The following is a 26,288-nucleotide window of genomic DNA, read 5'->3' on the forward strand; positions in this document are numbered from 1 at the left end:
GTGTTTTGTAGTGAGGTGGTCAGTATTGTGCATTCATATTTTCAGAATAACATAGGTGTGTGCACAATGGCCTCTTTATGCAAGGCGTTCAAGGTGGTCCTCTCGGGCATGGCTGTATGTCTTTGGATTTTGGGGTGCTGAGAACAATCTGGCGACAGCTGCAAGAGGTGGAGGATGAGATCAAGGTTGTCGAGACCACAATGTTGTTGATGGGTGCTGAGGGGGGCTCTGGACTGGTTCAACGACTTGGCCGACCGCTGGAATACCTGGCGCGCCCAGTGATGGCAAGGCGATATGGGGAGTAAGGTAGGCTGGGTCGCTTACTGGGGGCAATGTTGAGACAGGAGGGAGGGGTCTCGGATTTCACGGCATTACGCAGATCGTACAGTTGTGTGGTAGTGGAGTCTTGACGCCATCCTTGATGAGTATTCTGTACATGGGTGCAAGTCACAGGGACCCCTGGCCGCAGGTGACTTCGTTGAATACTTGGGAGACAGCATCACTACCAAAGTTCACCCCAGATGCGGCCGAGGTGCTGGCTAAGCCAATTACGGTACATGATGTCCTGGCAGCTGCCCACTATCTTCCCACGGCTAAGGCTCCTGGGTCAAATGACATAACTGCAGAATTATAGAAGGAGCTGGAGTCGGAAGTCGCTATGTACATGGTGGAGGTGTGGGAGGAAGCATTGGGCTCTGGGCAGCTGCCCCCTACAATGCATGAGGCTGTAGTGACCTTAATCCTAAAAGAGGGGAAAGGACCCCTTAGAGTGGGCTTCGTACCACGCAATATCCCTTATTAATCTAGATACCAAAATCGACTGCGCTGAATCTCCGCCGGCTGTTCGCTGTATTAGCTCAAATAGATCCTATGGTGCAGGCAGTCGCGGTCTTATTGGATATGGAAAAGGCGTTCAACTCAGTTGAGTGGTGTTACCTTTTTGAAGTGTTTAGGGCAGTGGGAGTCCCGGTGCCCTTCCTGGCAGCGCGGAGACTTCTGTATACCAACGTGACGGCCAAGGTTGGGTTGTGTGGGAAGCACTCTGTGGCCTTTGACCTGGGCCGTGGCACTAGGCAGGGGTGCCCGATATCTGTTACTTTTTGCATTGGCGATGGAACCAACTGGGACATGGCTTAGCAATGGGGGGTGTGAGGGGACCAATGAGCTGGTGGTGTTGTACACTGATGATGCGATTTTTATATTTCAAGGAACCCGGGGTAAACCTGCATCCCTTGTTGCAAGAAGTTGCCGTATTTGGTCCGTACTCTGGTGTCTGTGTCAACTGGTCCAAATCCATTCTATTTCTGCTTAATGAGGCTACGGTTAGGCCAGCTGATGTTGGAGGGTATAGGTGGGAGCAATTGTTGGTCCGGTATTTGGATACATGGGTCAGCAGTAACTCCCAGTCCCTGCTGGAGGATAATCACTTGAAATACCTGAAGGCCCTGAGGAATAAGGTGGAAAAATGGTGCACGCTGCTGGGTCGAGTTTCCATTGCCAAAATGATAGGCGTCCCTTAACTGTTTGTTTCAGAACATCCTTTTGCTGACTTGAAGGCCTGAATGGTGAGGATGGCATGGCGCCCGAAACCCCCCCCCCCCCCAGGGTTCGCTGGGACACCTTGATCCTCCCGGGGGACCGTGATGGAGTATGTGCGCCAGATATGGAGTTGTATTTCCTAGCAACACAGGAGCACTTCGCATTCTATTGGATGCCAGGGTCCCCAGCATATCAACATGTGAGGATTGAAAAATGCTTGGTGTGCCCTTTTGCAGCCCAGCGTGTGCTGGTGTCAAGGAAGGTGGCTGATAAGTGTACATTTGTTCCAGTGGCTTACACGCATGTAATAGGATCCTTAAGAGGCTAGGCGTGGACTTCCCCTACTATAAAGGGATACAGCTCTGGGATATTGATAGTCTTGGGCCTACCTGTTGTAAAGCCCTGGTTCAGGAATGGAGGGGGTGTGGGGATAAGATATATGGCAGACTTGTATCCTGATGGCGTGTTTGCATCCCAGGGAATTGTTCTCGGCCGACATGGGTGATGGCGTCCATAGGCGGCTGAAGTATATCCGCGTGAGGCCGGCACTTAAAGCGTGGTCTCCTACATTCTCTGGTGTCTGTGTCAACTGGACCAAATCCATTCTATTTCCTACATTCGGCCTCAACCAAGCAGACTGTTTCTAACATATATGGCCAGGTGCAGCAGGACTCCCCCTGGGAGGCCTTGAAGTGTAGACCACGCTGGGAAACAGACGCTGGGCTTGCATTCACAGACAAGCAGTGGGCGCTGCTTTGCGAGTGGTCCGATAATGGGGCATTCAATACCAGTCTCCGGTTGATCCAGCTTAAGACCCTTCATAGAATATACCTGGCGCCTGCCTGGCTGTGCCTTTTTCACCTTGCTAAGAGTGATCTGTACCCGAGATGCTGGATGCGTCTGGCTGATTTCCTTCACATGCTGTGGTCGTGCCCACAGTTGCACGATTTTTGGAGAGGGGTGGCGGTTTCTCGCTCTTGTATGTTCGACCACGTTGTGCCTGTGAGTTGCTGTGCTGTATGGCTGGCTGCCAGGGGTTTCGAGCCCTGGCCGCAAGTTTCTGGCTACTAACATAATTGTGGCTCGAAGATGTATGCTGATACTGTGGACCAAAAGGGCTCCTCCTACCATTCGAGCGTGACTGGATGACATGGTGTATTTCTTTTTTTATTTTTATTTTTTAAATGTATTGATTTTTTTCCAGACTTTTTTGCAGAGACATTATTACATGGAACCACTATCCTGGGTACCTCCAGGGCACCTTTTCTTCACGCCCACACCACTGCATTTGGATCATTGCATCAGTGTTGGTTTATGGTACTGGGGGCCTTGGTTCTTCCACCTGGACACTCGCACCATCTTGGCTTGTAGGCAAGCACCTGCCTTGGTATCGATGAAGGCTCAATGTCCACGGTATTGTCGGGTGATAGTTTAGGGATAAGCAGCTGCAGCACAATCTCCCCTTTTGAAAAGCACTTGAGAGCGTATATTTTCCCATCGCTAGTGTTCACATGTTCAGCCTAACGTTTGCGGATAGATCCGCTCTCTTGCTCATGACTGGCACACTTCCAAAATGTTTTATTCAATCTTAATATTTGCCCAAGGTGGAGTGTGCTTAGTCTTGTTTAAATGCAAGTCATTTTCTTGAAAAGAGGTAATTGGTGTCCAGTCATTTGGTCGACTACAAACTGGTCGACTGCAATTTGGTCGACGTCATTTGGTCGAAAACCAAATGGTCGAATTTTTTTATTTTTATTTATATATGTGTTTTGTGGGTTTTCGTGTTAAAAAAAAAGGGGTAAAAATAAAAAAATAAAAAAATTCGACCATTTGGTTTTCGACCAAATTGATTCGACCAGTTGTCCAGTCGACCAATTGTTTTCGACCAAATGACTGGCAACCAAGGTAATTAGTTGGAAATATACCTAATATAGTGTATCTACAAGGCTACCATTGCATTTTAATTCTGACAAGATATTCTTATGTAACGCGCCTAATATCTGAGACCAGTCTCTAAGAGCGGGACCGGGATTCAAACCTGTGTTGCTCCGCAGTGTCTTGCTCCCAATACAAGTGTGTTGCCCCTGAGCTATACTTCCAGCCATGTATGGCCTCTATGGCCTTCCAGTACCTGTGGCTAGTTGCTCCTGAAAGGATGGACAGGCAACGGTCATCATTGTCATGGTGGCTTCAAGAGCAGAAGTGGATTTGCCCAACGCTCTCCCGCTGCTTAATATGGACACTTCATCACATTCCCTCTGACCTGTATATTCCTAGATATAGGCCCTGGGCTTGGGGGTATAAGCTGCATCTTAGTGGTGAGGCCAAACCTGGGGTTGTTTGCCTGCTATTGCATGCTATTGTATAGGTGAGGATCTGCAACCTGCAATTCTCCAGATGTTTTGGACGACCCCCCCCCCCATCATCCTCATCATGGAATATGCTGGCTTGGGCTGATGGGAGTTGCATACCTCTGGTATAGGGGGATATGCAGTTAGAGTGCACTTCTGCCTTAGCTCCAGGGTTCTGATTGTTTACATATGTTCTTCTGTATGACATGGGTGTGCTTGCAAGGGAACAGAAGGCCGTCGATAGGACTTCTAAACTGTTTTCTCCACAATTTCCTCCCATTTTGATGTAAGGTTTCAGTTTGCAAATAAACATTTTGCACAAGAAATGCATCCACATTGCAGAGTATGAACATGTTAACAGTAATTAATAGCGCACTAAGTTACACACCAAGGACCTTGCTAAGAAAGCCCACTTTCAGCTGCACCTCCTCAGAGGCATTCTCCCTTTCCTCCCCTTCCCCCAGAAACTCAATGTCTCCAGAGCTCTGGTCCTTTCCATGCTGGACTACTGCACCAGCCTCTTCATTAATTTGCCTAACTCCTCTCTTAGCCCCCACAACTAAGCCAGACAAGGACTGTGAGACTCATCCTTGGCCTCAAGCCCATGGACCGCATCTCTCGGCCATAAAATCGCTCCACTGGCTCCCGGCTGCGAAGATCAATCTCAAGACCCTCTGCATCATCCACAAGGCTTTCTGGGGCCTAGCACCTTTCTACATCCAACTCTCTCCCCCCAAATACCTCCCTGCTAGAACCCTCTGGTCGTGTAGTTCTAATTCTCTGCAGATCAGATGCTTTTCCAAGCAGAGAGTGGTGGGTAGATCTCTCTCCTCCACTGGTTCCTCCACAGGTACCGCCCTCTGGAATGACCTCCCTGCCCCCTTCAGACTTGAGCTAGATCTCCTTATGTTCCGGAAACTTCTCAAGACCTTCCGTTTCTCTTCTTCCTTTCCTCCTCCCCTCCCCAGCTGATGTCCACGTCTGCTTCTTGACCAGCTGCTTGGTTCCTTCAGAGTCTTACAGGGCACCAGAACCCCCCCTAATTCAGTCTACCTCTGCACTTGGTCTCCCCAATCCACCCACCCCACCTCTCAACCTACACTTGCTCTTCTGCACTCTTATAGTCCTTCGAGCCCTTTACCTCGCACTTAGCTTGTGCACCTTCCTTCCCTTGCACTGTCTGCTTTCCCCAGGCTCTGTCCTCCTGGCCTCCCCTGGCATTCCTTTCTCATGGGCCTTGCCACCCTGACCCCCCTCTCGCCTCTCCTTCGCTTTACTGCACTTGCACAATCTGAATGTCACAAGGCCTAGTAGGGTCGTTTTTTGTTTTGTCCTCCCTCTTTCCCCCACCCTCTTGTCTTGTTGTTCCTTGAAACACATTGTGTATAGGCACATTATAAATAGCCCATCAATAAATCAAAGTAAAAACATTGAATTATTAAAACTCCATTCTCAATGTAGCAAATTAAATGCATTTCATCTGTCATAAAATCAACAATTCAAGGTAAAGTGCTTGTGTCAAAAGATTTAATTGGGCATCCCATTCATGTCTGAATTTGACATGCAGTCTCATTACTTGTTTAAACCACTAAATTAACTTCTTTTAAAAATCTAAAGCAAGCGACAAACACAATTCTTATCCCAAGATGGTCCGCTGCCAGAAGGCTTCCGTATTTAGCCAACCAGTGCCATTTACAAATGTGCAAAAGTGCTGTAGTCTTGCGTGCGCTAAGCCCGGCATTCAGCTACAGTGTGCCTTAAATTGACCTTCACGATGTTTACAACTGTGCCTCAAACCTACAGCCCTGCTTCTAATGTAGTTTTTCTCCTGTGTGTAACGTGTTTAACCTGAATCTTAAAAACGGTGCCCGCCAAATAGTTTGGTATGGAAGTCGGATATTTAGGGGTGATGCCATGACTACGTACATTCCACTTTAAGCGAGTATAGTCCTACAACCTGCTATAATGTTCTCACATGATATATCAGATGCGAACTCGTATCTCTTCGATTGTATACATTTAAATCCTTGTATATGGAATTTTCCTCCGGGATCAGGATTTTCCTATAAAATTGCAACATGCGCCAATGGCAGCATCCCTCCCTACAAGGCGGTCAGACCGAGTTCATGGCCTATTATTAGGGACACAGCTTGGCCGGTTAAAAATCCCATTCCATGTTATCCCCTCAGTAGGTCTCAGTCAATCTTGCCTACCAGAGGACTCCTTTCAAATCCCTTTAACAGGGACAAGGCTACTTTCCCCAGATAGAAATACATTGCAGGCTTTACTGAGTAGCGGCAGTATTTGAAACGTATCCCTTCATTTGACATAGAAAACCTATAGCCTTCGTTGTCTGACTCAACAGCTTCTTTTGTGGGATGTGACCGTAAATTAAAGCCCAAATATGTGAACTCATTAGTTACTTACAGTACCTTGCCTCCCGCGCGCGCGCCATGTTCTTTTACGCGCCATGTTCTTTTTAGACCGATTGTCACTAAAACTTTTTTTTGTCTTGTTGGTGTAACTCTGAAACCCCTGGCTGGCACGCTGCATAGAAGATGTTTCTGCTGAGCACAAGGTCCGAGTGTCGCGCGTCGTCGGTGCATTCAGTTCTGGGCTTGGAGCTTGCATCGCTTCTTGAATCGCACTGATGCGTGGCGGAGCAAGATGCGCACATAAACCAGAGGCTACAGAGCACCCGGCCACTGCCCTGGTCCTTTCTCTGAAACGCAAATACACCCATCTTTCCAAAAATCACTTCTCTGGATGCCCATCCCGTATTAGTTTCCTAGAAAGTCCAGGTGCTCCATTAAGATCCATTCATTGAGGAGTAAGTAGAATAAAATCAAAGAGGAGCGGGGCCAGTAAATCCCTCTAAAGCCGCCCCTACACGGTTTTCTTCCTTCTCATCCACGTACGGTATCCTTGTTAGCATAGATCATCAAAACCCATATCAGCGACCTAAGTGCAAGAATAGTTTTCATTTTTTTTTTGTTTACTGTTACCTCGGATAAAGAAAATGTACAACCAAGGTTTGCAGACAGAGGCGTGTATTTTCCTGCCTATTTTATCTAAGGTTACTCGTACTCCCACCACAGCATACCATGAATCTAGCGTGTAAAGCATTCAGAGATGCCCTTCCATGGCAGACAAACTTGTCTACTATATGGCTTTTAGAATTGGCAACCTCCGCTTGCGGAATTCGCATGTTGGTATTGGCTGTCTTTGTGCTATTTTGTTGCAAATGCCACCTCAGTGACTGCTTTTGGATTGTGTCATCAAGGCAGTGATTGCAGATAAACTGTTTTTTTTATATTGTTTCTTTTGTCCTCTTTGGGCTTTTGCCATGTTTGTTTAAAACATTACTTTTTAAAAAAATGATTGAGTGGTCTGGAAAAGGCGTTTGGCTATCTTTTACAAGACTACTCCTAGTGCTGCCTTTCCTACTGTACTTTGTGACAATCCTCATCCCACGGAGTCTGTTTTCCTTTCCCTTTAACGGGGTGCAGCAGTTCTGAGAGGAGACTGCCCCAACACTCTAGTTGAGGGGGGCGGGGGGGAGACCCCCCTTCTGCCACACAACCTGGGCTCTCTTTCTCTAATATAGGAGGTAAGGGGAGGCTTCTGGTTGCACAGCCCTCTGATCCTATTCAATAATTGACCTATACCAGGCAAAGATTAGGCAGCAGTTGCCCTGACATTAGCCTGCATGGGGCAGATATTGATTTGCCCTACAATGAACCTTCCAGTGCCAGCTGGTGCTTCTCTGCTTTTTCAGAGTGCCCAACAAAGCAAATCCACGCCAGCGATCCAGCGTTACACTCTGACCAGGTGCTGTATGACGCTGGTGAGTCATCCAATCAGGACCACAAACATTTGAAAGTCGTGGGCGGTATCTGACTCACAGACCTCTGGAATGTGCCTGACACATTCCTCAGGCCAGAGGGGAAGAACCATAAACCATTCTCCTGGTCAGGTGTCCAGAGGGTCCATTCTTTGCTGTGTCAGCTGATGCCCCTGGATCTGATCAACTGGATAAAACTGAGCCGGGCACGGCTGTTTAGGAGCTCTTCCATCCAAGCCAATGACTGCAGGCCCTCACACAAATGTTTCTGCAGCTTTCAATGAAACAAGAGTTTCTGGAGACCTTCTACTGCCCAAATTCCCATGTCTACTGCTGCTGCCAAAACTGTATGTATATAATGTGTATATAATTGGTCTGTATGCAACCTAACTGCCTGATGTAAATGTATTTTCCACATGTAACCAAGCTGCGAGTGATCTTATGCAATGCGCCCTAATACTCTTGGGTCTGGTGCGCAATACAAGTAATAAAACAAAACAAACAAAATAAAACGCCTCGTTGGGTAGTCTGTTTTAAGGCTTTGATTTGCGTTTGGGGACAAAGTTTTAAATCCACCTGTGTCTTTAAAGGATTTTCAAGCATATCCGTTGCCCAGATCACAATTTCTCTTGCCTGTTAGTCTGTGTTGGAGCAAATTTGTGCTTCAGTCCCATTTTCATCTGAAGATTCCCCCGCTTTTTGCCCAGTTGCAGCCTACTTGGAAATCGAGCTACACACCGTGTATTCACTTAAGTGATTCTGTGGATTATACCAAAACCACTCAAAAGGGTGAGCCTATCTTACGATGGCGGGCAAGTTAGTTTGTCATGCAGATTTTGTGACCCTTCCACCTCCCGTACGTTTTCTTCATTCTTCCTTTCTCACCAACTTCCAATTTTATTAGTCCATTTCAGTGCTATTCAACTTTGTCCTTTAAACTGAACTGCTTTTCCAAAGTTATCTGGGTTCACCCTACTGCCAGCTGTTAACCTAGCTGGACAACTTCAGTTCAGGTGATGGGTTGGAAAGAACTGGTACATAAATGATTGATTATTACTAAAGAAACCCAAGGTGTGGAGGTAGGGGCAGGACAAATGTCAGTGTACAGGCAAGTCATTTTCAAAGGTAACTTCAAGGAGTTGGCGAGAGTCCCCTATAGAAATGAAAATTAGTGCAATCTCCAAGAATAGCCCACTACCCCAAGGATAAGTTCTCATGGCACCACATTCAGAGAACTTGACTCGGGGGGAAAGGTGAAACAACTATTTTTCCAGTGGGTGAGTTACAGGATCCAGTCACCCAGGTACTTGAACACTTGACCAACACTGATGCCCAATAAGGAGGAAATGGTTCTGGGGTTGCTTGTGGCTTTGTGCAGAAGGGAGGTGATGTAGCACTTGAGACTTGACAACCCCTTAATTGATCGGACCAAGCCTGATTTTCATACAGTCTTTCCCCTCCTGTAATGGCATGGCAGGTTCAGAAACAGTGGCCTGGACGGTTGCCCAGAGCCAGTGATTAAACTGTATTCATAATCTTCCAGCCATCAACCTTCAGGTTTATGTTCAATTCTGTCTGCTACAGGAAGGCAGTTGTTAGAAAAGGTAGTGTAGGTTCTATTAAAGTTCAGTTTAATTTATTGGATCAGCAAAAAAAGGCAATCACAAACATTAGTGCAACACAATCATCCGAGATTAAAGGAGAATGCCATACACCACAAGATATTCTGCACTACAACCAGCCATTTTCGGATCAAATCTATCCAACCAATGCATTTTATATGGGGAGTTGAAGAAGAGGCTTAACTCTTGGCGAGTATTACCTTGCAGGGCTCTCCATCACTAGCTTCAGGTTGTTGTATCTAAACCAAACACTGCCTCTTGTGTCGGATGTAGGTTTGCAAATTGAATGGAGCTCTTTTACTTTTGGATGTAGCCTTGAAGTACATGGCAGATGCATAAAACAAGGCAGGCGCCTTGAGAAGCTTGAGATGCACTGTACAGTGCTTTCTCTGACCTGGCTCGGCAGAGGCAGGCGAGGAGAGGGGGCCGGTGCTCTCGCTGTGGACTCGCCATGGAGAGGGGCTATTGCTGCTTACCCTGGCCTGTCACTGCTGTGCTCCTCACCCAGCGTACACTGATGCCCTTTGCCGTCACCTTCAGGGGAGTCCGGCCCATGCTGCTTGCCATCTGCATATAATACACAAAGTTCCAAAAGCTGTAATTGAATAATTCTTACTATATGTAATCCTCATTTTTCTTAATGGGGTATTCTGTAAATTGGATATCCTCACGCAGTTTACCCTGTACATTGGAGTGTAAACAAAAATGAAAATGAAAAAAGGGAAAATAAAGGTCTTTTTTCGAGAGATATTTCCTCAATATTCTAAAATGTAATTAATAAGAAAAGATAAAACATAAAACAATAATTAAACATAACACACAATTATGTTTTTCAACAACAAAGTATGAATAATAGTAAATTTGATTAATGAGCACAAAAAACTATGAGCATAAAACAACTGACCATGACACACAGTTATGCTTTCCGGCACCAAAACATGAATATTGTAACACCAAACCAATCCAGAGTTTGGTGCATATTCTTGATTGCCTAAATAGAAAGAAATCAATCAGTATTAGCAAAACATTTTTAGCAAGAAAAGTCCCAATTTCATTTAGTAAAAAATCTTCCAGTTTCAGGTCAGCTTATGTAAATGCCAGCATCCTGGCCATTCAGGGTTCAAACGTTCTAGACGTTGCTTAGAGTCACATCTAGTATCAACCCGTTACGTTTCGGCAAGCCACCTGTAGGGCTTCATATCAAACTCCTTCCTCGGGACAAATTTCAAACCCCTAGGGTGAAGCAGACAAAAATAATTTTGGGAGAAAAATCGGGTGAACTGCGCCAGAGGTTTCTGCAGACTGTCACCGGGGTGTTGCCTCGTGACTATGGCTATGCCTTGGTGGCATTTGGTTGGGGGTGTTCCCTTGGTTCTAGTCGTCGTGCCCGGTCTACTGTGGCGGTCTGGAGGCAGAGCATGCGTCTGGACGGGGCGGTATGCTTCTTCACCTTTCATGGAGTTGTGTGCATTGGACTGCTTGGTGGTTGGAGATGGCGGTTAGTGGCACCCTTTGATCTTTGGCCCTGTGGAGGATGGTGTGAGCAGAGGTGTAGAAGTAGCCCAATATCTTTTGGGAGTTTGTTGGAGGTATTCAGACATTCCATCCCGTCTTGTGCATTTCGTGTGGATGTATTTGAAGCGGACTATCTTGGTTCTGCAGTCTGAATTTTAAAAAAGAAACATTTTTAGATGTTTAGACTTTGCCTCCCACTAATGCTGTTTTTTTCATATTGAGGGGTGGAATGGCTTTATTTTGTCCTGCAACTTGCAGGTTTGCTGGACTTTCACTATTGTGGATCACCATTGCATTTTCTTTCTGTTTGGTCTTCTTTGTTCTTTCGTAGCATATTCTTTGATATCTTCTATTGTGCCATCATTTCTTAAATTGTGCCAGTGCATTAATTTATCCAGTTTCTGACTCTTAGGGGAAAATAACGTCTGAGCCTAGGGTTATTTAATTTTTATAATATAACCGGGCAGGGTTCTATAGATTTGTTGACATCGCACAAGGAACTTATGCTAAGCAGTCCAGCGGACCCATGGGCTAATTTTCCAATCATTGTGAGGGGAGACTTTAATATGGGTCTGTGGACGGGAGAGAACTTATTTACACTTGAAGAGAAAGGGTACTCTGTCCTCCAGTCTCCCTGGCTGAGCCAACCACATCTGATGAAGCTTTGTACCTGTGTGAAATCTTGGCAGTCAGGCTACAGGACTGTAAATGGCAGTCAACTTCATGTACAGCTGGGGACTAATAATCTTGCTTTGCGTGAATTGTCCAAATCTGAATGGGGAAAAACCTCGAAGATGAGTGGATCACATGTCATTTGCAAAGTGTTCTAGTTTGCATCTCATGTGGCCATCTATATTTGCAGCAGTACTAGCTCCTTGTTCTCCAGAGCCAGTGTCTGCCTTCAGGATGATGCCACATCCCCAGGATTGCTTTTAGTTCCTGTTTGTCAAATCTTTATCGATCCCTGCAGCCATGCAATATTTAGTTTGCTAGGGATAAGACTTCTGCTGAGCGGATGGTGTTGGGGTCTAGACAAATGCCTCCTGGTTAAACCACTGTAGGCATCAATTCAAACTCCTCCTGGTCAAATGTATGTATGGGGGTGGTTATACAGCCTCATCCTCCCACAGCTGGTTCACAACCTACAAGCTGTCATTGGCTGGTGCTGAGCCTCCCTCCCTGCAAGGCCGTGGCTTGTGGCTGTGGCGATCCCTCATGCACACCATGCGGGTATGCCGCTTGGCTTTTTAACGACAACCTCGAATTTGGGGAGCACTGTTAAAGCTCCCTTGTGTCTGGAGTGGAGCATCTGTGCTTGCTAGAAGGGTAGCGCCTGGTCACAGAGCAAGCCCCAGACACTGTTTCACTGAAGAACATCCAGTGATTCCTCGAGGAAGAAGTTCTGACAGGAGCGGGTTTCCTTTCCATTGTGGATGGATGCTATGCCCCGTTCTTTCGTGAGTTACCTTTTCTTAAAGGCACTGCCTAGCATGTAGCTATGGTTCACTGTTGGTCTGGCTGGACAGAGCTTGATCCCTCTTGTATGCAAGACCCTCGTGTATCACTTTCAGCTCAGAAGATGAGTCCATCATTAATGTGTTTCTTTTTCTTTCTGCGTTGTGCATTTTATAATGATTGAAAAGGCACATGGTAGCTGCAACGTGTCTTAAATGTTTGTTTATAGCACATAGTTGTCAAGGGCACATCTACTGGGAGGTTTAAATGCACATTTCTTTATATTTTGCAGTACATGGGTAAGTAAGCACTCAAGGCAGATAGACCTATCTGGACCGCCTACCACCTGATAACCTTAGTCTCAGTTTCTGTTGCTACTTTAGTAGTATGTAACCACTTTTTGCAAACCGCTGTCATTATTCAAGGCATGGAACTATTCACCCCCCTTGCCCCCAATCATTGAAAGCTAGGATCTGCACCCATTATGAATGAGTCTTTTAAAAGTAAGCTGTCATTCAGTGTCTCCCTGGACAATAAATGTGACTTTTGCAGCAGGTTTCAGTCCCTTCGCAAAAGCCACAACTATTAACCCTGAAGAAGGTCCACATCGGCTTACCAAGATTCTTCCTCTATACATGTATATATATTTTATGAGAGGATATCAGCGGGTCCAGCAGGACCTGATAAGTGCCAGTTTTACTTTAAAGGCCTGAGAATATATGCACTACTCAAATCAGTTGCATGGTGTATTGTGGTAATTGTTTGAGTACATTACTAATATATACAATGCATAAGAGATCCATTATTGAAATGGTGTCTTCTGAACAATGTCACTCACTATGTAGAGAGGTGAAGGTAGTGTCTTTGGCAAAGCATTTGCCAATATGTCTAAATGGTTTGGTGTTGAAGACTTCAAATGTGTCTTTTAAGATATTTAAATAAGATTTTATTGGAAGCTTGGATAATAAATGTTATGATGTACTGTCCTTGAACCTAAAGTTGTTAATTTATGTGTTTAAATTAATGGGTGACTATATTGATATGTATAATTATCGATTTGATGAATTCATATATTTAAAATTGTATATATTGTAATATTGATTTAAGTTGGTGAAAGATTTTAATTTCAAGTCAAACACAATAAAAAAAACTGTATGTATTTGTGTGTGTGACGTTAAGGTGCGAACTTAATGCAACAAAACCCTGGAAATACAGCTAACGCCTCATTAACTTTGCGCCCCCTGTTGCATAGACTATGACCACTCCACCAAACTCCAATAACTGTCCCCAACATGCCTACCAGCACCCCTCCACTTCTCGTAGTCCTTCTCCACTCTCCCAGTGTCTTACAATTCCCCACTCAATTCATATAAAATGCCACCCCACCCACAATGTGGGATAGCCGCGGCTAACACACGTCCACAAACACGTGGAATTTTAACTAATATAGCCGCGGCTGCAGAAGGGGGAGTACGGTGGGGTGGTGTGTATCTACCCACGAATAGCAATGCTGCGCGTTGGGTGACTGCCGTATAGCCGCAAATAATATCAACAGCACCATCAACCAATTAGAAACTACAACACACACACACACACATAACATACATACCCTGCTCATACAAACTACTAGGCATCATTTTCCTGGAAACAGAGAAATATGACAGATATAATGGCTGGTTTGAAAACTGTGTGGCTGGTTGGAGACATTTGACTCTTTTGGTTTCTGGCTTTTTGTGAGAAACTAAATATTAACATGGACCTAGGTTTCACAGATTTTACAATTAAATGGTTTGGATTGCAGGGAATGTGTTGGTTCCAAGTTTTCCCAAAATTCAGCAAAGAGCCAGTGCAGGTGTAATCTATGTTGACTACGGTTTGCAGGGAACCTGCTCACTCCCAAACACCCACAGTGGGGAAGCGAGGGTAGTAGCCCACAGTGGGGCACTCCAAAGCCAGGCATATATCGCCTTGGTGCAGCACCCTATAGGACCCTGAAGTGTCCACCCTCCACAGTACCTGCACAATTCACCTCCACAGCTACTGATGTTCTCCTCCGACCGGTTTCTGTGTTCATCACGTCATCAGGGAGGCAGTCTCAGTTGCTTGATTACACCTGCACTGGCTCTTTGCTGCAAGTGAGACTGCCATCCTGAAGACGTGATGAACACAGAAACCGGTCCGCGTAAAACATCAGTAGCTGTGGAAGTGAATTGTACAGGGAACCAGAGTGCGCCCCTTCCATCCAGTGCTCGTGGTTGTATGTTTTTTTATCCATTCCTTGCCATGGAATGAGACTCTAGAATGGAGGAAAGTCAGGAGGGGGAGCCTGTGAGTGCGGGGGCAGAATGGGGAGTTGTCCCTGGAGTGTCCCACAAATATATATATTTCTGATGTTTGTTAATCTGCTTAGAATCACATGCTGTGCATAGTCCGACATCCAGTGGTCACTGCAGAGTATTGCATTTTGTTTTTCGTAGTCGAAAAGGGGACGTCGACAAGGCGTGGCTGTAACACTATCCCTATAGTGACGTGTGGTGTACCCACAATCCCTCACGCGTCGAGGTCCCTCAGATTGTTTTTTTCTGCCCAGATATTAGTCGCCTTTACGCGGAGCTCCTTGAGAGACATTGCAAATTCATTTACTCGACCTTTGGTTGCTATTTATTAATATCTATTTACATAAGATCCCTCCCTCGATGTAGCTGCGAGACCTTTTCTCCGCCGAGTAAGAACTTCGACGGTGGGGACGAGACGGAGGAGATCCTTCGGCGCTGCCTAACACGTGGCCTGGCCTCGCCGGCCTAAGACAGTAGGGAGATTGGGGTCATGGGACATTTCTTGATTCTCTCTAAGAATGCCTTTCCTTTTCCCCTCCCTTTCCCTCAGGGTTGTTATCACAGTGAAATATTTCCTCAGCTATGGAGAGGACACCCTTTAGGTTTTGCCTGCGTTGCAAGGGCAAGTTTACCTGGAAAGACAAGCATAAACGGTGTAACCGTTGCTTGCCCCTCGACCACAAGGAAGATGGCTGCGCAAGGACCGCAGGGTCAAAAGGTGGGCGGCCTACGCCATGTCGAGGTCCGATTCCTCACCCGCCGCAGAAAGTGACGAGGAATGTGATAACCCGACATCCCTTGCGGAAGTCGTAGACCTCTCTAAGGAGCGCTCGTGCTCCTCGTCTGTCCCCGGCCCCAACAAGTTCGGCTCACGCACTACTTGTGGGGATGAACACCCCGGCGACACTGACACACACAAAAAACACCAAAAAACACTCCAACACATAACTCACGGCTCTTCTTCGTCGAAGACGAAGAAACCATCAGCGCCAACGGAGACGCAGGTTCCACCGGCGTCCTCCTCAGACCGTAAGAGTCTTAAGCCCCCCTCGCAACCGCAGACGCGACCAGCGACTGGGCTTCCCCCAGATAAGGTCGCTACCCCCAAACCGACAGACGAAGCTCTCCGTCAGAGAGCGCCCGTCGCCGTAGAACGCAGGACGCCCGTAACGTCAATACCAGAGCCCTCCACAGACAGATTAGTCGTAGAGAGCCTGGCGAGGATCGTTTCTGCCAATAGCCAGAAGCGGACGGCGAAAGATGCGCCGAATACCGCTCAGAAGGCTAGAGAAATGCTGAAAAGGCCTGAAGGAAGGCAGGAACTGCCTCCGTCATCTAAAGGGACTCCTAGCCTACCAGAAGGTTTTTCAGACGGCGTCGGAGACCTTTCTTCGACGTTATTGGAGAGGTCAAAGCGTTTTCAGGGCAAAGACCCTCCGCCCCCCCCCCCCCCACAACCCCAGATCGCTCAGGGGTACCTCATGACACCCTGGAGAGACTCCAGTTCTGTATGGAGAAGATGGAGTGGTTTATGGAGACTCAAAACCTACCACCACCCAAGAGGGCAAAGGAGGGACCTCAGATGGACCCCAGGGCTAAATTCCCTAGGTTGTTTAATCCCTCCCAAGTGGATGTAGCTTTATATGACCTCACTGAAGAGGACCCCCACTTTCAGGAGGACGACGAATTTTTAGGCAACGAAGAGGAACAAAACCTAGAGGGTTTTGAAGAAAATCCAGATATAGGTGGGGGGGTTTCAGAGAAGACCCAGAGGAAGGTGCTTCACAGCCCTGGCAGGTCCCCGTCAGCGTTTTCGGACCCTGATGCACTAAACCTGTCCCCTCCCGAGGACTCACCTAATAGGAACACGTCACCTATAGACAATCAACCTACATTTAATGTACTACTACGCAAGGCAGCAGCGCATTTCGAAATAGACACTGGGGAGATTTCTCCTGACATTGACTTTGTGGAGAAGGTAATCAATGAGAAACCCCCTGTCAGCCAAACCATTCCCCTCCTCGCCTCAGTAAGGAGGCGAATTATCCCTTCACTCTCTACACCCGCGTTGGTCAGAGGGGTCAACCCGAGGATAGAAAAACTATTCAGTCCCTCTCCTTCAGACCCGTTGTACGTCAGGGGCCACTCCGTACCAGACTCCCTAGTGGTGACAAATACAAGGAAAAGAGCAGGGGTCCCGCTGTCTACCAGCAAAGCACCACCAGATAAAGAGGGTAAAGAATGGTATGCCCTGGGGAAGAGGATCACAGCCTCCGCTGCTTTTTCCGCAAGGATTGCAAACAACAATTCCTTGCTAGTAAGTTACGCAGATGCACAATGGAGCAAGCTACGTAAGGACGCTGAGGAGGTACCAGAACCCCTACCTACACGCCTTCTGGCCACAATTACTGAAGGGACTCTAGTCAACCAAAGCATCGTGAAAAACACTCTGGATGCTGCAGAAACGGCTGGCTATTCCCTAGTCCAAGGAATACTCCTCAAACGCCATGTCTGGCTGCGTAATTCGGGGTTTAAACCTGAAACACAAGCATCTCTAATCAACAAGCCTATAGAAGATGCCAACCTCTTTGGAAAGGCGGTTGATGAGGCACTAGAAACGGCAAAGAAAGAGTTTGACACCATCAAAACCCTAGACCAGATTTCTAGGCCTCCTAACAAACGTGGCTATGGCAATAGGCGCTTTTTTCGAGGCCAACGCCAGCAGCAAAATCAGCAGCAGCAATACTCTTCAAACAACTGGTCCTCTAACCAAGGCACCAGTGGCCAATACAACCAGAGAGGACAACGCCGTGGCAAAGGGAGAAGTCGGGGTTCCACCCCTAGAGGTTCCCAAGCCACCAACACCAAATGACTCGAAGATTCGGGTCCCCTCCCATGCATCGCTAGTCGGGGGCCGGTTAACATGCTTTCTTCCAGCATGGGAGGGAATCACTTCAGACCGCTGGGTACTATCAACCATAGCCCGCGGCTACTGTATAGAATTCAACAGTTCCCCAAGGTACAGACCCCCAAGGGGACGAAGCATGACACCAGAACACCTCGCCATCCTTCTACAGGAAGTGGACCAGCTACTGGAAAAAGGAGCTATAGAGGTCGTGCCTCTATCTCAGGTAACGGAAGGTATTTATTCAGTGTACTTCCTTGTACCCAAAAAGCACTTAACCATGCGCCCTGTATTAGATCTGCACCCAGCGAACAAATTTGTCAAACCTCAAAAGTTTCGTATGGTGACCTTACAGGAAGTGATCCCCCTGCTATCACAAGGAGATTACATGACAACACTGGACATGAAAGATGCATACTTTCATATTTTAATGTTGCCAGCGCACAGAAAATACCTCAGGTTCATGATAGAGGGCAAACACTACCAGTTCAGAGTGCTACCCTTTGGGATAGCATCAGCACCGAGGGTATTCACGAAAGTACTGGCAGTGGCAGCGGCCCACCTGCGCAGGTTGTCCATCCCAGTATACCCTTACCTCGACGATTGGCTCATAACCGGGGATTCTTACGAAACCTGCTTCTCAAATACCCAAAAGACTGTAGACCTTTTGTTCTAACTGGGCTTCTCCATCAATGAAAAGAAGTCCAGCCTAGACCCCAGCCAAGTCAAACAATTCCTAGGGGCTCTAATTCGAACAAAGGACGGCCTCGTCTTCCCCTCCAACGAGAGAGTCCAAAACATGCTGTTTCAGATCCCTCAATATGTAGCAGGTCGAGAGGCGACGGTACGCAAAGCAATGCGCTTGCTAGGAATGATGGCGTCATGTATTTATTTGGTACCCCATGTGCGCCTGCGGCCAATGCAAGAGTGGCTCAACAGCCAGTGGTGTCAGGCCAGCGGACAATCGGACGATCTAGTGGTGGTCTCGCAGGCCTTGGTTCTCTCGCTACGGTGGTGGTCGAAGGAAAACCTGTTAATAGGGAAACCATTCGCCACCCCCGCAGTGGAAGCCACTCTAACCACAGACGCATCCCTCACAGGATGGGGGGCTAACCTCTCCCATCAGACTGCTCACGGAGTTTGGACTCCGAGCGTAGCTTCCAGGCACATAAACTTACTGGAGCTACTTGCTGCGTTCAAGGCACTAAAAGCCTTCCAGGCACACCTACAAGGGAAACCACTGATGGTCCTCACGGACAGCACCACAGCCATGTACTACCTCAACAAACAAGGGGGCACTCACTCTCCAGGACTGTCCAAGCTGTCCCAGAACATCTGGAAGTGGGCTCTCAAACACATGTTCCTACCGTCACAACATGTACCAGGGGAACTCAATCTGCTAGCAGACGAACTAAGCAGAGACTTCCCTCTGCCCTCAGAGTAAGAATGGCGCTTACACGAAGACATCGTCTTCGTTTTCACACAATGGGGATTCCCAGAAATAGACCTGTTTGCAACCCTGGAGAACTCACAATGCCTAGATTACGCCTCCAGGTACCCCCAGAACCAATCCAAGGGGAACGGGCTATCGATTCCATGGTCAGGGAAATTTGTTTACGCTTTTCCCCCGACTCCCCTTCTCAACAAGATTGTGCACAAGATGCACCAGGAACCAAGTTAGCATGATAATAGTGGCCCCTATGTGAGTCCGGCAGCCATGGTTTGCTCACCTGATGGAGATGTCTCTATCTCCTCCAGTGAAACTTCCCTGCCCGTACAACATGCTGTCACAGGACAAGGGCAGGACACTGCATCCATGCCCTCAGACCATGAACTTAGCTGTCTGGCTCCTGAGATCATAGAATTTGGACATTTACAACTTCCGCAGAGATGCATGGACATCCTCAGGGAGGCTAGAAAGCCTAACACTCGTCACTTTTATTCTAGCAAATGGAAGAGATTTGTCATCTGGTGTAGAGGAAGAAACATCAACCCCGTTGACTGCTCTCCCACACAAATTGTTCTGTTCCTGACCCATTTACTGGACTCGGGTCTAGTATTCAATTCTATTAAAGTCCACCTACCGGCACTTTCTGCATACACCACTTCCCAGCTTAAGGTGTCATGGTGGAAAGTCCCAGTTATTAAAGCCTTCATGGAGGGGGTAAAGAGAATACACCCTCCGATAGCAAACCCAGCTCCCGGCTGGGACCTAAATGTAGTACTTACCAGGCTCATGGGCTCACCATTTGAACCCATGCACAAGTCGACTCTTAAAGACCTCACTCTTAAGACTGCCTTCCTAATAGCTATCACCTCCATTAGGAGAGTAAGTGAACTACAGGCTCTTTCTGTTCTAGACCCCTTTGTAACGGTTCACAAAGATAAGGTGGTTCTACGCACACACCCAAGGTTTGCACCAAAATTCATCTCGAAATTCCATGTCAACCAGTCAATAGAACTACCAACGTTCTTTCAAAACCCTTCAAATTTGGGAGAAAAAAGCCTGCATACACTTGATGTGCGCAGAGCGGTCATGTTTTATATGGAAAGAACTAGACCACTGAGAAAGACTAATCAGTTCTTTATCTCGGTGGCAGCAGGAAGAGAAGGAGGTGCAGTCTCAAAGTCCACTATATCTAGATGGATTGTTCAATGCATCACTCTGTTTCTCTCTTGCTAAGAGAGAACTACCCTTCAAGCCAAGAGCACACTCTACTCGAGGCACTGGGGCATCCATAGCATTCATTGCAAACGTTCCCCTTGAGTCCATTTGCAAAGCTGCAACCTGGAGTTCTGTACACACCTTTACAAAACACTACAGTCTAGATGCCCACTCTAGATCTGATTCCCAGTTCGGACAAGCAGTATTAAGACATCTTTTCTCTACTGTTCCTTCTCACAACTCGCCTCCAACTCCGGGTACTGCTCGCTAGTCTATGCACAGCATGTGATTCTAAGCAGATTAACAAACATCAGAAGACAATGCATTACTTACCGTAAAAGCATTTCTGATGGTTGTATCTGCTTAGATTCACATGCGCCCACCCTTCCTCCCCGCTCGGATGGAAGGAACATAGACATATTTTTATATCTCTTTTCTGTACTCGCTCACGTCTAGAAGGCTCCCTCAGGGCAGAAAAAATACAAACGGAGGGACCTCAACGCGTGAGGGATTGTGGGTACACCGCACGTCACTATAGGGATAGTGTTACAGACGCCTTGTCGACGTCCCCTTTTCGACTACGAAAAACAAAATGCAATACTCCGCAGTGACCACTGGATGTCGGACTATGCACAGCATGTGAATCTAAGCAGATACAACCATCAGAAATGCTTTTACGGTAAGTAATGCATTGTCATATATTGGCAAACGCCACACTCTAGATAAAGTGCATGTTGAGTAGTATAGGAAATCCAAAAAATAACTTGATTCGTACAACGGTTTTGGCTGACATTTTACAGACAAAATTGTATGCCCCCACAGACTGGAAAGATTTGTATAAGAAAAAGTAATTAAAAAAACAAAAAATGCAGTTTTGCGTAGTCCCCATTCATTTTCCCATAGACAGGGGGCCTCTGGGGTTATTGCATCCAGTACTTTTTAAAAAATTTGATGGAGAAGGGGGTGCTCCATCTCCCAATAATCTCCCATGGTGCTTTGCAGCAGAACGTATTTTCAGAAATGAAAAATCTGCATCTTTTTTTGTTCAATGGAGAGAGATGGCCACGGATATAACGGGAAATAGCTGTGGTTACCTGAAAGTGTAAAAAATGCCTTTTTGGGGGGATAGATGAGAAGGGGTGGGTCTGAAAGCATGAAATGACAGGCTAGAGGTGGGAAGGGGACAGAGGCTAGCATGTCAAATTGCAGAGTCTAGGATGCAGAAAATTAGACGTTTACTACGCAGAAAGTTTGAATAACCGCGGCCATGGAAATAAGCTTCTGTAACCGCGTCTATATATGCATACGATGCATTAAGTTGTTGCCGCGGTTAGCCATGAATTAAAATGTTCAACACGCTCATGTTGAGGAGTGCAAAAGTTCAAACGACAGGCTAGAGGTTGGGGAGGGGGAAAGAGGATAGCATGTGAAATTGCAGTGTCTAGGATGCAGGAAATGAGGAGTTTACCGCTAACCGTGGCTATATGCTAGTTTATAACCGTGGCTATCTGCCTAGAGCGTTAAATATGCGAAATGTAAGTGCGCACACGAAACATAAATTCAATACAGAGGGAGTTCAGGGGCCTTAAGAATAAGAAAGGGAGGGGGATGTTGGGTGTGGAGAGAATGGTGAAGTTTGAAAAGGTGCCTAAAGAGTGAAACGGCAATTTTTTTTAGAATAACAGCGGTTCTAGTAAAATGTACTAGGATGTGCCATTCTATCGGCGCGTCCTGGTACATTTTACTATAACTGCGGTTTTCTGGCCACGTTTATAAAAATTGCCCTTTTCAAACACAAACTGTATAATATTGATAATATACGGGTTATTCCAGTTACTGTTTTTCCCCAAGGGGTGGCCCTGAAAAGAGCTGTTTTGGGGGTGGAAGGATCAGGGTGGAACTTGGATCGAGATAACATTAGGGATGGAAAATGTAACCAGGTTAAAAAAGGAACATATATTTTTAGGCTTTTTGTGTGTTTTAATTGTTTTTAAATAGGTGGAAAGAAATAACCACTTAACAAAAAAATCCAAGCAGTGGCAGTGGCAGTTGGCCTGGTGTTGTGATGATAGCCATGTCCCACACATCTAGGGTGGCACCTCACTTGGGAATCCTGTCGTGGCAAACGAGGCAGAGCACCATACACTTGTTTAAATTGATTGCTGGGCAAATTACAGCAGATTGGGTCACTGTTGGTACTGCCGCTGCATGAAGAGGCTGCGGGCTGTGCAGATGTAGCTGGAGGTGACATGAGTGCAGCTGATGTCGAGGGTGAGGTGGTGGGCGCCACCTGACTTTGTGCCACTTCAGGTCCGTGGTCCTTAATCTTCTGATGTTGGTGTGCCTGCCGGTAGGGTTCATCGACCTCGTCCGAGTGCACACGTACCAGCTGTTGAATTAGCACTGATGTTCCAATGCTCTGGGATGGGGCATTGGACGGCCCCCGTTGCAGGGCTTTATGGCAAAAGGTACACTGGGCCTCCTCCACCTCCGTCAGACATTGGTGTTTCTTCACCAGAAAGTTCCTCCAGCTGTCCACTTTTTTTTCATCCTGCACGTCTTCTGCCAGGGGGGTGACAGCGTGGCGAACCAGGTGACATCCTCATCTTCCACTGGATCGGTAATGGGCTGGATGTCGTCACCGCATTCACTCCTGTGTCCAGATATTGTTGGAATTTTCAGACAGCGAAGGAATATGTAAAAACGATAGGAAAAAGATGAGACAAAAAGGACCATGCCACTTAAAATAATTTTTTTTAAAGAAAGCAAAAAGCTAAAATAAATAATAGACACTAATCAGAAGACAAGGGAGAGAGGTTTGGGAACAAGGGAGGGTAAAAGGGGATTGGAAAAATAGGTATTTGGCAGATGTAAGCTCTTTTGCCAACAGAAGAGATGTGGCTTAGTGACAAAGCAATGAGAAAAGTTAAGTTTCATGTGGGTGTGGTAAATAAAGGAGTAGTTTCTTACCTGTAACTCCATTTCTCCAGCGTTGGTATCTTTCATGGATTCACATGCTTAGAATATTCCCCGTCGTCAGACTGGGAACCCTCGGTATACATATATAGTCATTTCCCATAGGAAAAACTTCCGACACTTGTGTGTCCTATCCCCGTCCACGTCCTCCACGGGGCCGCCCCACGCACGCCCCGTTGGACGCCATGGTATATAAGCCCCGCCCCCGCGGGACCCTTCAGATTTCGGCCCCTCCAAAGAGAACGGGGGGAACCAACCCCGCTTACGTACAAAATTTCACATTGCAGTCCGGGGAGGCCGGTGGGCGCATGTGAATCCATGAAAGATACCAACGCTGGAGAAATGGAGTTACAGGTAAGAAACTACTCCCTTCTCCAGCATTGGATCTTTCATGGATTCACATGCTTAGAATAGATTGTAAAGCAGTAACATCAAGAAGGAGGTGAGTGCAATGTAACTTACATTCGTAGAGACACCCCCAAGCACTACCATATACACCATGTACGTAAGCAACAACTTATTATACTGATACGAAACGGATTTCCACAGTACAATGCTATGTTCGTGTATACGATAGGAAAACAGTTTTTTGGCCAAGTAGGCGACAGCATTTGCATCGTAATTTTGGCTTACCTCACTGAAAAAGGTGGCGCAGCACTGCCCGCCCCATCTGCACCTCGTCTGCATGCGGTCTTTCCAGGAAGCCCTCGCTCTCGTGGAATGGGCTCTAGGGCGATCTTGTAGGGGTCTCCCGGCCTTGGAGTGACACAGGGTAATTGCCGAAGAGACCCAGCGAGCCAAACCTTGCTTGGAGATAGCCTTTCCCCTCGCCGAGGGACCATAGGCGATGAACAACTGTCTGGTGGTTCTGATATCTTGCGTTCTTTGCAGGTAAAATGTTAGCGCCCTTTTGACATCTAGAGTGTGAAGGGCCTTCTCCGCCGTCGACGACGGGGATGCAAAGAAAGTAGGAAGCACCAGGGTCGAGTGCTTATGATAGACCGATGGTACTTTTGGGATGAAAGTAGGGTTAGTTGATAAAATTACTTTGTCCTTAAAGAACCTCATGTATGGAGGATCAATGACCAATGCCTGCAATTCCGACATTCTTCTAGCCGAAGTGATGGCGACTAGGAACGCTAGTTTCCAGGATAGGAATTGTAGGGATGAAGAGGACATTGGCTCAAAAGGAGGCTTCATTAAGGCAGCCAGCACCACATTCAGACTCCACGCCGGTGGGAACCGTTTTTCAGGAGGGAAGGTTCTGAAGAGACCCCTCATGAAATGCTTCACTAGTCTGTCACTGAATAGCGGTGAGGACTGTCTCCTTCTTGTAAACCTTGAAACTGCCGCCAAATGTACCTTGATGGACGACGATGACAGTCCGCTCTCTGCCAGGTGAAGAAGATACGGGAGGATTTGCTCTGGCGTAATTTCCAAAGGGTGAATATTTTGTTGTGTTTGACACCACCTGCAGAATCTTTTCCATTTGCTTATATACGATTTGTTAGTAGCAGGGGACCTAGCCGCCTGTAGAATCTTACGGCAATCCATCGAAACTTTCAGGTTCCCGAACTCTGAGAAGTCAGGAGCCATGCAGTTAAGTTCAGGCTGTTCGGATTGTGGTGCCATACAGTTCCCTTGTCCCTGGACAGGAGGTGCGGCACTTTCCTGAGTGGTATTGGTTGATCCAGCGACAGATGAAGGAGGTCGGAAAACCAAGGTTGTCTCGGCCAGTGCGGAGCCACTAGGATGACCCGGCATTTGTACCTGCGGATGCCCTGGATCGTCCTCCGTATGAGAGGGAACGGAGGGAAGGCGTAGAGGAATTTGCCTGTCCACGGAAACGAGAACGCTTCCCCCAGGGAGCCTATTTGGGGCCATCTGCTCGCGAACTGGACACATTTTCGGTTTTCTTCCGTTGCGAAGAGATCGATCAATGGGGTCACCCACCTTTCGAAGATTTCTTGTAGCTGACTGGAGTCCAGCTCCCATTCGTGTATTTGCGACATTGTCCTGCTCAGGGAATCCGCCTGCACATTCTTCACTCCCGGTAGGTGGTATGCCACTAGGGATATGTGGTTTTTCAAAGCCCAATGCCAGATCTTTTGAGCTTCCTTCGAGAGGGTCCTGGATCTGGTGCCACCTTGCTTTATCAGGTAGAACATGGCTGTCGTATTGTCTGTGAGCACTCTTACTTTTGATCCCTTGATATGTGGGAGGAAAGATTTCAGGGCCCATCTCACCGCCCTTAGTTCCAGCACATTGATATGTAGGCGCGATTCGGTCGACGACCACCTGCCTTGGGTTTGATGATTGTTCATGTGTGCTCCCCAGCCCGACAGAGAGGCGTCCGTAATGATGGTGTTCTGAAATTCCGGCTCCTGTAGCGGAACCCCTCTGTCCAGGTTGTGAACGACCTTCCACCATTGGAGGGTTTCGATAACTCCTTCGTCGTCGACGGTTATCTTGTCTGACCAGCGGCCTGTGGCCTGCTTCCATCTGTCCGACAGGAACTCCTGTAGAGGCCTCATGAATAATCGGCAGTTTGCTACCAGGTGGATGCACGACGCCATGGAGCCTAGGAGAGCCGCATATTTTCTCACTGACATCCTGCTCTGCAGACGAAGCTGGCTTGTCTGTCGTTTGATCTTCGACATCCTTTCCAGGGACGGCTTCACTATCCCCGCTTGGGTGTCGAATCGAGCACCCAGGAACTTCAAGCTCTTTGAGGGCTTTAGAGAAGACTTTTCGTAGTTCACTGCAAATCCCAGACGTTGCAGTAGTCGTAAGGTGGTCAACAGGCTGTCGTTGGTCGACGCTGGGGAGGATCCCCTCACGAGCCAGTCGTCGAGGTACGGGTATACATGATGCCCTTCCTTTCGCAGCCAGGCTGCCACGGGTGCCAGACATTTCGTAAACGTTCTTGGGGAGGACTTCAGGCCGAATGGGAGCACTGTAAATTGGTAGTGTGTTTGCCCAACTAGGAACCTCAGAAACCTCCTGTGTGTTGTGCGCACTGGAATGTGAAAGTACGCGTCCTGCAGATCTAGTGACGCCAAGAAATCGTCCTTCTGGAC

The 26,288-nt window shown here is 47.2% G+C and overlaps 1 protein-coding gene across 2 annotated transcripts in view; it reads left to right on the forward strand.

Moving 5' to 3' along the window:
- The window catches only part of LOC138528617 (ankyrin repeat domain-containing protein 50-like), a 394,440-nt gene that overhangs the window by 110,284 nt on the left and 257,868 nt on the right, over positions 1 to 26,288 (forward strand). The window contains exon 1 of one of the 2 annotated variants that reach the window (XM_069640419.1): positions 7,959 to 8,081. The exons of the other annotated variant lie outside the window; for it this stretch is intronic. The gene's annotated coding sequence lies outside the window, so the exon portion shown is untranslated. Of the gene's footprint in view, positions 1 to 7,958; positions 8,082 to 26,288 lie in introns of those variants that run through there. 2 annotated transcript variants of the gene reach the window in all.

This window comes from Ambystoma mexicanum, chromosome 7q (genome assembly GCF_040938575.1).
Source record: "Ambystoma mexicanum isolate Mex_15411 chromosome 7q, UKY_AmexF1_1, whole genome shotgun sequence".
NCBI classification, from domain to species: Eukaryota; Metazoa; Chordata; class Amphibia; order Caudata; family Ambystomatidae; genus Ambystoma; species Ambystoma mexicanum.